This window comes from Phasianus colchicus, chromosome 6 (assembly GCF_987193195.1).
Source record: "Phasianus colchicus chromosome 6, bPhaCol1.hap1.1, whole genome shotgun sequence".
NCBI lineage: Eukaryota > Metazoa > Chordata > Aves > Galliformes > Phasianidae > Phasianus > Phasianus colchicus.
Genome location: NC_143441.1, coordinates 47,520,632 through 47,531,939, shown reverse-complemented (window position 1 = coordinate 47,531,939; position 11,308 = coordinate 47,520,632).

Below are 11,308 nucleotides of genomic sequence, written 5' to 3'. Positions count from 1 at the left end.
CTCTGGTACCAACAAGTTCTACTCACCCTCGAGACACAGATCTGAATATGACCCCTCCACTTGCACAGGGTTTTATTCACATGGAACTGGAGAAACCCACATCCTAGTGAGATCTTTGATGTAATCTCGTTCACATTACAATACCAGCAAAATTCCCCATTTTCTGAGCCTGCATGCAAACATAACCATGAATTACATCCTGAATCCAGGACCAAGAGTGCCACAGGAACCCCCATTCAGTATCTAAAGGGGCTATAAGAAAGAGAGGGACAGACTCTTTAGCAGGGTCTGTTGTGACAGGACAAGGGAAAAAGATTTCAAACTAAAAGAGGGAAGATTTAGACCGGATATAAGAAAAAAAGTTTTTTTTAGTGAGGCACTAGAACATGTTGCCCGGAGATGTGGTGGGTGCTCTGTCCCTGCAGACATTCAGGATCAGGCTGCATGGGGCTCTGAGCACCTGATGGAGTTGTGTGCATCCCCATTCATTGCAGGAGAGTTGGACTAGATGGTTTTTAAAAGTCCCTTCCAACTCAACAATTCTATGACTCTATGATAATCCTTGGCACTTACAGCAAGTCCTTCAGTCTCACCCTTTCTGGAGAAGCCACCAGAGGGGATGAGCATCACACAGCACTCAGTGGGGCACATGTCTGGCCAATGAGTTTGGGTCATTCTGAGACACTTGTTCTCTCCCTAAAATTCTTTCCTGCAGCAAAACAGTCTGATGTAATGAACTTTTTACATGAGCCAGGAGCTTAGAGCTTTTGCTGCTATGCATGTGCCATTGATTAGAGTGGCTGCAGATGGTTTTATTTTAGATAATCAAGCTTGCTGGGGTTTGCCAGCATCAGAACAAAAGCATAGTTTCCCCACTTACTAACCAAATTTGCAGCCAAGACACTTGAATTGATCTCAATTCTGATGGATGGTGAGAAAGTGGGAAGGGGGGAAACAGCAGCTTTCCCATATACCTCAAGCCAGGTGGGTCATACCTCTGCACACCACGTTTCACCTCCATATTAGACAAATTATATGCCCTTTTGCTCCTGAACAGACAAAAACAACCAGAAATAAATGTTTTTTTTTAACAATTCCCATGCTGCCCATCTACATAGTATCAGTATACCAAGTGGCCAAAAACAAAGCAGAAAACAACAGCAGTTACAGCAACCCAAAAACAACAAACACAAAAGCCTCCGGAGCTGGAATTCTTCCTGTGAGATGTCCCCTCTGAAGTCTCCAATTTGTTTGACTTTTGGAGGAATCTCTGACATAAGCAGGACAATGATGGTGCTTAAGTGCAGATAGAAACACCCCTCTCTTTGCTCCTTGCACATGCAAATGGATGGATGGAAGCAGTGAAAGCAAAAATATGGGACAATACCCAGCTGGGACTGGATAACCATCACCTTTTGCTCAGCCCCCATGCTGAATATCCCATCAGAGCCTCAGAAATGCATTTGCTTCCCAAGATGGTGCTGGCTTAGACAACAAGAAGGCTTGCTCTTGCAAGTCATTATGTGGCCTTTAAAACTACACATTGTACCTATAGAACAAGAGAGAGAAGGAAAAAAAAAAAAAACAACCAACACACACAAAACCCAGAAAAAATGGAAAGAAAAAGAAAAGAATGCAAGAGATAAATCAATAAAAGGCATTTTGCAGCTGGGGTGACATAGACAAAGTGCATTCAGAACCAGAGACACTTGACTTCGGGTCTGAGGGGAGAGGTGGTTTTATTCTGTGCTTTGCCTCTTAATATTTTTCAGATTAACAGTTTGCAATTCTCTGCTGGGCTGTAAGGTTTCAGAGGCACTGCCTGCTGGAACGTTTTGATCAGTGTAAGCTGGGGCATTTCCAACAGACAGGTTTATTAACTGATTTACTGACCACATGAATTTTGCGTAGTTGAAACAATTTAGCTGGTCTCTTTCTCTCCACTTTCCCCACACCTCCTGATTATTAATCATTAGGGAACTTTTTTACTTTTGCATGAAAACATTCCCCAGACAGTGCTGCATTGCCTCTAGTCACACACAACATGACAGATCCACTGCTTTGCCAACATTTTCCTTCAGCAGCAAAACGCAGTACAAAGCAAGAGGGGATTCTCCTCTACGTGGGAGACGTTTTGAAAAGATGTAATGTTTTTGAATGTACTTTCTGAACATACTGAAGATAATTGCTTATAGCCACTGCTATCTCAGAGAATTCTGGAGTTCTCCTTGGAGCTCTCCTTGAAGGCAGCTTGGGGAACTTTTCCTTGGAGAACTTCAAGGACTGGACAAGATCTGGGCACCCTGCTCTAGGAGCCCCTGCTGGAGCAGGAGTTGGATTAGATGGATCCACGGGTTCTTCCAACCTCAACCAGATTCTGTGAATTACCACTTTGGCTCAAGAGGCAGAGCCACTGAAGGTCCTACTGTGGACTCCTTTAGAGGAGCTGGAGAAGGAGATGTGAAATACAGTCAAGAGAGGATTCACCCTTCAGTTCAACAGAAATTTATGCAAGGTATTTGACCACCACTTTTCTTTCTTTCTTTTTTTTCTTGGTTTTTGAATAACGTGCAACATGAAGCATGAAAACAGCACAATGTGAAAAGATTACCCAATCAAAACTTCTCCCTATTATATGGACTTAATTTGCCAGCTCAAGAGAAAAATAGCTTCTATAAAGAACATTATCCAAGTTTAATGATAAATTTACTCATTTGAAGATCTTGCTTTATGTTCTTTGCACTGGAGCTAGTTAAAAAAAGAAGATGAAGAAGAAAGCAAGGCTCTGAAAGAAATATTTTGAAAGAAAACCTTTCAACATTTGAGCAAGAAGGCTTCAAAAAACTTACATCTGTTCTCCAGCAAGTCAAACCACGGATATTTTTTCCTCAGTATTTTGATTTTTTAATGGAGCAGTAACATTTTCAAGTTCGGAATATTTATTTTTCTATTACTTGTTCTTGTGCAAAGAACGTAAAGCACTGCTGTTGGAGGACAAAATTTTCCTGGTAGAAAACATCTACCCATGGACTTGAAGGAATTTCACCCAAGCTCACAAACATAAATATCCCCATGAGGCCCTGGTAATGATGGAAGATACTACAAATTATATAGAAACCAAGGCAAAGAAAAGAAAAAACAGTCCCTCAATGTCCCACAGTGAGATTTTGTTGGCAGAACATCATCCATGTTGTCCAGATCTCTTCTTTGTGCTTTAGCTCCAGACTCACCTCTTCCCAGAGACAGGAGGATACACAGAGGAGCTCCTACAGGGACAGCACACTCTGCACCTTTACTTTCCTTATAATTCACCAGATAACTCCAGAGTTAAGAGATAAGAGAGCTAGTGAAGTCAGTTTTCCCACAAGCTTAACACATATAGAGGGATTCTCTTGTCTCCCCAGAGCCTTTCTCCAGGGAAGGCACTAAAAGGATGTGCCTCTCTACTGCCTGTTTTAATGAAACTTGTAGGACTGAGGTATCTGTGAGACCTATGTCAAATTAGATTGAAATAGGCCAGCAGTCTTAGAAGGTAGCAACAGAATACATAGAGATCATGTAATTCTTATCTCCTGAGGAAAATAGGGTGCAAATACATACCCTGCCTTTTCTGTACACACATACACATGTTAAAAGATCAATGATGAGTTATTTTATGGCTATATTTTTATGGCTATATATCTGTATGCAGAAACAAGCGTCCTAAAATACATCAACATCCAATGTCCTGATGGTCTACCAGAAGAAAACTGTTCTCAAGGTATTTTTGGCCTCACTAGAGGCAGAAATATGAAGGCTGCATACTGAAGGTGTGTTTTTGCAGTACTGGCAGCCGAAGTTTGCAAACAGAGACAGGATCTCTAGGCCAAACAGTAAGGCAACTTTTGGTTTTCGTGGCACAGCCTATCACCTTGCACAATAATTGTGGAATTATTTTTCCCAAATCAGTTTCTACACGTTTAGCTCTTGGCACAGATCTTTCAGGAAGAAAAAAAAAAAAAAAAAAAAAAAAACCTCACTAAATCACAAGACAAAGACTTCTTTCAGAGGCTTGTTAGAAGAATAAGACCTGTATGTAAAGTGATATCCTCATTGTGAGTATGTAAGGGGATCTCCTCTCCAGTCAAACGGAGACCGCTTTCCTCTTAAAGGGGCTTTCTTAGAAGTGGTAAAAGTCTTTCGCCAATCATTGAGCCATTCAAATCCAACTCAGGAGATCAACACTCGTCAGAACCTGACAGCTATCCAGTTGCCTTCTTTGCAAATCGACCGAGAGGTTTTCAGCCGTGCTCCTGCTGAACAGACAATCCCATTAACCAAGGCTCCCATCCCCGATTTAATGGCAGAATCCTCCATCTGAGAAGCGACACAACCTCACAGAGCCATGAGGAGCAGCTTATTCCCTCTTCCCTTCACACTGCTAAGCCCAGGACAGAGCTGAGACACATCAACAGCCTGCGTTTATGTTGCCTCTGTACATGCTGTACCTGTTCTGTAGATAAAAAAGGAACTTCAATTTCCAGCGCTGTCAATGCAGTGACTTTTAATCAGTAAATTCCCTTTCTAAGACAGGCAGAAATATATATATAAAAAAAAAAAGCCCTCATCTGAAAAAAATATCAAATGCATTTTCAGCCAGAAGACATAAATATAACCAGAAAGCCATTTGGAAATGCTTTCATCTGACAACTGACATGCTTAGATCATCTGCAGCCCACCCTGCGCTTTTCTCACTAGAGAAATTAAACACTAGGAGAGCTGCTCCTGCTTTGAATGCTTCACTTAAATATTTTCTGGCACAGACTCTCTCCGAAAGGCAGCAGCAGCAGTCTCGTTACTTGGGACAGGCAAATCTTCCTCTTCTTTTCATGAGAAACAACACAGTAAGTACCGTGAGACATAGGTAGAAACAGGGTTTTGGAGAAGTTCTTTTCTCATGCAAAACTTGTTGCTGGAGAGGTCTTGGCACTCCTTTCCAGAATGGTGATCTTGGCTCCTCCCTCACTTGTGCATGTGCACAGATTCATTTGGGATCAGTGGCTGAATTTTGGGACAGTGCCTGATTCTCTTTGGTTCTTCAGTACGCTCCAGATCCCAGTTTATGCGTGCATTCAGGAAGCATTGCCTTCCAGTGAGAACCTTGCTGGGATGGACAACAGCTCAGAGACCTGCCGTGCTCTGTACAGGTCCTGCACCTCACGCTGTGAGGATCCTCATGCAGCCAGTGCTCAGTGATACCCACATCCCCCCTCTCAGCAGTGGTTAATTTATGATAGCATACAACCCTGAACAAAGCCACACTTTCCAAGGGGATGGCAGTGACCATTCAGTAATATTCACAGCAGTGGCTCTAGGGACTGTTCTGGCTTTGCGTTCAAGGTGTAAACAGACACACTTAAAGAGAACTGCAGCTCTGTGGTAAGAGAGGGTTCACCCATCCACTTCTTACCTCAAGCCCTTGTTCAGGGCATAAGAAGTTGGTGGAGTCACTGATCCTGGAGGTTTCCAAGAAAAGGGTACATGTGGCACTGAGTGACGTGGGTTGGTGGTATGGTGCTGAAGGCTGGACTAGATGATCTTAGTGGTCTTTCCAACCTTAGTGATTCTATGATTCTGAGTTGGTGAGCTGCCATTCTCAGCGACTTTCAGAAAAACTGACTGGTAAACAGGTGGCTCCAGCTGAGTGGGCCTAAATTCCCAAATTCTCATTTTCTAGGTTTTACAGAGGACAATTTAACAGCCGTGGATGGCATGATGCAGTGTTGAGTCATATTTACACATCACAGTTGATGGAGGCACGTATGGAGCTTTACTCCAAATCCATGCAAATCCACGTGATGTCCAAATGCATGCAAAGGTCTCTCTCAAGAGAGTTTTCTGAAGTGTGGATGAGCTCATAGAATCAAAGAATAATAGAATAGTTAAGGTTGGAAAAGACCTCAAAGATCACCAACCATCAACCCATTGCCATCATCCCCACCACATCCTTCAATGCCACAGTTCTTGAACACCTCCGGAGACGGTGACTCCACTACTTCCCTGAACAGCCTTTTCCTGTACATTCCTTCTCTGAGAAGAATTTTTCCTGATTTCCAACTTAATATTGCCTTCAGACTGCAGGGCTCTTTAGAGCCTTGGATTTTGCAGAGCAGAGCAAGAATGAGTACTCTGCTGGCCCTGGTTGCTGCCCCTGGGTTCTTTCCATCGCCCATCCAGAGAGCAGAACAACTTTCCTGCAGCAGAACCACCTGCTGGAGAAAACAGTCCTAACTAACAGGGCTGCAAATTAGCAGTCCTCCACGCATACATCTCCCAGGATTGAAACATTTGTTGAAAGTTGGACCCCAGCCAGAAACAAGCATTTGGTGAGTGCCTAAATTAAGTTAACATTTGCAGCCATGATAGACTTGGTCTAAAACACTAGGACACAATCAGTCGATTGAGTTATAGCATCTTAAAACTGGCAAGGTAACTAATTGCTTCTTGTTGTGAGTTAAGCACAGTAGCTTATGTCTCAGTGAAAAAGGGGCAAGCTAAACTGCATCTCTTGTAACAGAAACAGGCAAAGTATATACACAAGAATAGCTGCAATGTCTGAGTAGGAATTAGATAAGCCCACTGCCACTTCCTATGTTCCTGTGTGCTGTATTCCTATGTTTACTATGCAGATCCTCGTGATCCTTTCATTTAGAAGTGGTTACATTTCACTGGCATGTGCCTTGGTGCAGATGGAGCACCATTTTGAAGAAAATACATCCTTAATGACAGCATTACTTGGGTCACATCTCTACCATTCAATAAACCCAGATGTAGAGCAGCTAGTCCTGCTTCAGAAGCACTCTGGCCGCAGAACACAAGTACAACCCTAATAAGAAAAACACCACCATCCCCCCAAAACACCCCACAGCCAAACCCAGACCCAAAGCAGCCTCAAGAATTCAAGGAAATTATCTTGCCCTGGAAGATTTTGCACCAGATGTGAGTTGTTTGTCCATACTCTTCTCTCCAGGTTAGGGTCTCTGTCCTCTTCTGGTCAGCAGATGGGCACTGTGAACACCAGATTGCACACACTGGCTAATTTACTGAAATGCAACTGTGTGCCCAAGTCACATCCAGCTACTTCGGAGCAACATAACTGCCTTGGTACTGCAAAAGCCACACCGTTTTTTTCTATGCAATGAAAATAATGTAGACATATCAGGTACAATTTAGATTTCTAAGTATTCATGACCATCCAAAATGTCTTAGTTTAACTTTTATGGACTATGCTGCCACTGTGGAGGCACAGGTCTGTGGCTCTCATCTGCCTGGCTGAAGAGGACACCTCTATTACCCAAAGGCACTTCAAGCAGCACAAAAAATTACTTAAATCTTGTACTTAGGAAACAGATTCAAACACAGCAAAGAGGGCAATATCACTGGGGAAGCCATAAATGCAGCAGTCAGACATTCACATCAGTAGCTGAAGTAGGGGAGTAGTGTTACTGCTGTTACCTCTACACTCAATATATCATACTGTATTACATGCACCAAGATCCCTTCATTTAGTTTACCATCACAACCCTATTCTGCTTTGTTTTGTGGAGTTTTCCCCCTCTTCCCAGACTATTCTTTTAATAATACCATGTCACTATAGCCAGACAAAAGAAGAAAGGAAGCATATGGTATGGTCAAAAGCCCTAAGTCTGAAATTCACCTACCAGCTCCATCATAAGCAACTAAGTTATCTCATAATGCCAAGTTCCATGGCTTTCTTTGGGGACAGCAAACCACACCTCTGGCAAATTGAGGATAACCGCGAGCCACACCAGAAGATGGAGTTACACCAAAGATGTGTTGCTTGTTTTATGGGTACACAGGGGTTAGAAAAATTGCAGTGAAGGCTGTAGTTCACACAAGAAGGTTTCACAGCTCATGATGCCAATTCAACTGCAAAACCTCCCGGTGCTTAAATGGTGAAGTTCACACTTCCTCCCTGGAGGGGACAGAAGGTAATAGTACTCAGCTGTGCCTATGACGATGCCAAATACCATTTGCTCATCTGAGATCAGCACAGATGGTCATATTTCTCTCTGTTTATTTTTGCTGAATGGCCTTTTCAGCCTGCCTAGTCTATGACCTTCTCCTGAAAATGAGTAGACTCATTTTTGCAGGAATCCTGGGTTTCAGCTTTCTTCAGGAGGCTCTACTGGTATCAGCTGTGAGGACACAGGTGGATGATGTAGTCTTTGTGGTTTCAGCTCATCCCTTGCAGAAATGGAATAGCAGGAGCAGTGAAGACATCCAGATACACACGTGAAGAGTATCTGACTTGCTGCTTCTCAAGTATAGGTTATTTAGACTGCAATCTAACAGGAGCTATAAATTATTGCAGTGTACCTTAATACCTGTCACTTTCAATCTTCAGAGTAAAACTGCAGTTTAATACAAAAAGATCTTCTAATCACTACATTTAAATACAAAGGGGAGTAAATCACTAAACAATATTTTAACATGTCAAAGGTGATAAAAAAGGGAATGAGTAATAATGAAACAGCACCTGCCATCCTGGCCACTGATGAGAAGGGAGATCTGCGGGTGTGGTGCTCTCGAGGAGCCTTCAAAGTGAAGGGCAGGGAGTTGGTGGAGTCTAAGCATGATGAAAACTCAGTTCTGCAGGGCCAGCAATATCACAGAATCATAGGGGTTGGAAGGGACCTCCGGAGATCACTGAGTCTGCACTTCACACTGCTTGGTGACTCGATATTTAAAGCCTCATCTCTTACAATCACAGAAACAGGTACAAAGTTTAGAGGACAGCCCATCTGCTCCAAATAGCTCTGTGAGCAGAAACTGCCTATGGAGCAGTAATATGCCTGTGCAGGCCATAGCCCTTGGGCAGAGATCTGAGTTCACAGGACAGAGGTGCTTTAACCCAGGGCACGGGAGAAGCTTTAATGCAGGCAGAAGACAAGCTCTGGGCTCCTTTTAATTTCTGGTTTATCTAATAAGCTGCTGGCTTCAGTGTGTCAAGGGCAGTAATGAAAAGCATGTCTGCTGCATCTATTATGGAAGAGTTTGAGACCCTTTGTGCTGGGTCATTCATAAATCCATAACAAGAGGCACAGTGGATCAGTATTCACATATTGCACAAAGTAGGGAAAATAAGGAGTAAAAACCATTCCTTTCCTCCAAAAAAAAAAAAAAATAGAATGGTTTAAGTAGAAAAAAGAAAAGCAGTATCACTTCCATTTTGAAGAAGGCAGAAAGAGGCACAGAAGGTAGATCTCTGTGATCTCTGTGTGGCAAGAATTCCTGCATCGATTGTTGTTCTTGTCCATGGAGACAGCAAACCTAAAAGGATTGCCTAAGCAACCACAGAAGTTGTTCCCTAGAGCCTGCGTCAGTCCTACAGGACATGGCTGGATGAACTGTCCATGCACACAGCATACAAATGCAAGGCGGCAATCATTAAAAGCATAGACAAACCCAATCAACTACTCACGGTGATTATCAGAGGTCTGTGGAAGAGCCACAGCACGAAATTATTCTCCCTGAGCTCCAACAGCCTCCAAAACTACTCCAGTTCAGCGGGACTTCAGAAAGCATAGCACTGTATGGGATCTGACCCACCGCCTACCAACACAAGCATTTGTATTTTGCACCACTTTAAAGACTCCTGGTCCTCCTTGATCCCTAACTCCCTGCTTGGAGAAATGAGATGCTGGTTGGAGGCAAAACCTACCTGCTGTGTAAACGAAGACTCTCTGAGGAGCTAGCAATGGAGTAATCAACTGCAAGACACAAGAGTGATAACAATGTCATGATGCTGACCTGTATCATAGCTTTCCTTCAGGTGATGCTTGTCAAAATTCTGCCTCTCTTGCTCAGGCCTAGAGGACATACGAGAGCAAACCAATACTTGATAGGATTTGCTGAAGCCAACTGCAACCAAAACAATTTTTTTTCCTCATGTGCTTGAACTAGCAATACTACAGTGCTCCTGTTGGGACAACCAAGAGGATGGTCCCTAGCCATGCTGTCTCACTCATTGTGGCTGGTTTAAACTGACAGGCAATCTCAGATCTCCTCTTGGAGCGTGTTCGTAACATAAAGTCCCATCAGCTCCAAGACAGTCTGAACTTCAGAAACACAGTCTTTAGTGCTTTGTTCTGCAGGACAAAGATGCTCAGATAACACCCTGATGGGACCCGTAGCATGATAACAGAGTACCAGAATAGTCCTGTTTCCCTCTCTGAGTGTACACTAGTACATTGCAAGGGCATCTTGAGGCCAAGTTCATGCCAGATTATTTTGTTTGGACAGTATGGGCCCTATTACCCATCTGTTTCTAGCCTGGCAACAGTTTCAGCTCTAGTGAGTCATCAGTTGCTCAGATGTCTGCATCCAGAGGTGCCTGGAGCTCTGGTTTTTCAACTAACCCCTTAGGGTCAGATGGCAGTAAAGCAGACACTTTCTACTTAACTGAGCCATGGGAATTTCTACCCTCAAAAACCTTTGCTGCTAGAAAAGCACAGAAAGAAACCAATTATGAAAAATGAATAGCTTTTGAGAACATTTCCCTTCCTTGCAGCCTCACTTGTTCTAGGAGAACCTGCCCTTTTTCAGGAGCTCAGGAGGGAATTTGCTGCAGTGCTGCATTCAGCTCTGGTTCCCCAGCAAAAGGAGCTGCTGGATAGAACAGGTCCAGAGAAGGACACAAGAACGGTCAGAGGGCTAGAGCCTCTCCTATGGAAATAATCTAAAAGTTAGTGTTGTTCAGCCTGGAGAAGGCTTCAGAGAGAATTCACCGTGGCCTTTCAGTACCTAAAAAGGGGTAATGTATTTTATTTTCAAGACAGTAGATTTAGATTAGATATAAGGAACAAATTCTTCATTACGAGGGTGAGACCTCCCTCAAGGTGCTCAAAGCCAAGTTGGATGTCACCCTGAGCAGCCTGATCAGGTGGGAGGTATCCCTGCCCATGGCAAAGAGTCAAAAGTGAATGGGCTTTGAGGTCCATTCCAACCCAAACCATTCTTTGACTCTGTGATTCTAAACCCTTTGCAAAGATTTAATGGAATGACATCTAGTCATTTCTTCAGCTGTTTCAGATCACCACTATGATTGATTAGTGGTTTTGCAGACAGAAATCTTTTCCTGATTTGTGATTAACAGGATAGAGTTAACCAACCAGTAGCACTTTTCCTTCAGCAGTACCTCAACCTCAATTACTTCAGTCTCTGCTGAGGTACCTTCAACCTCAATTTATAGTCGAATATTACATTTTTTCATTAATATGAAAACTGGTACTGCTGATGAATATTT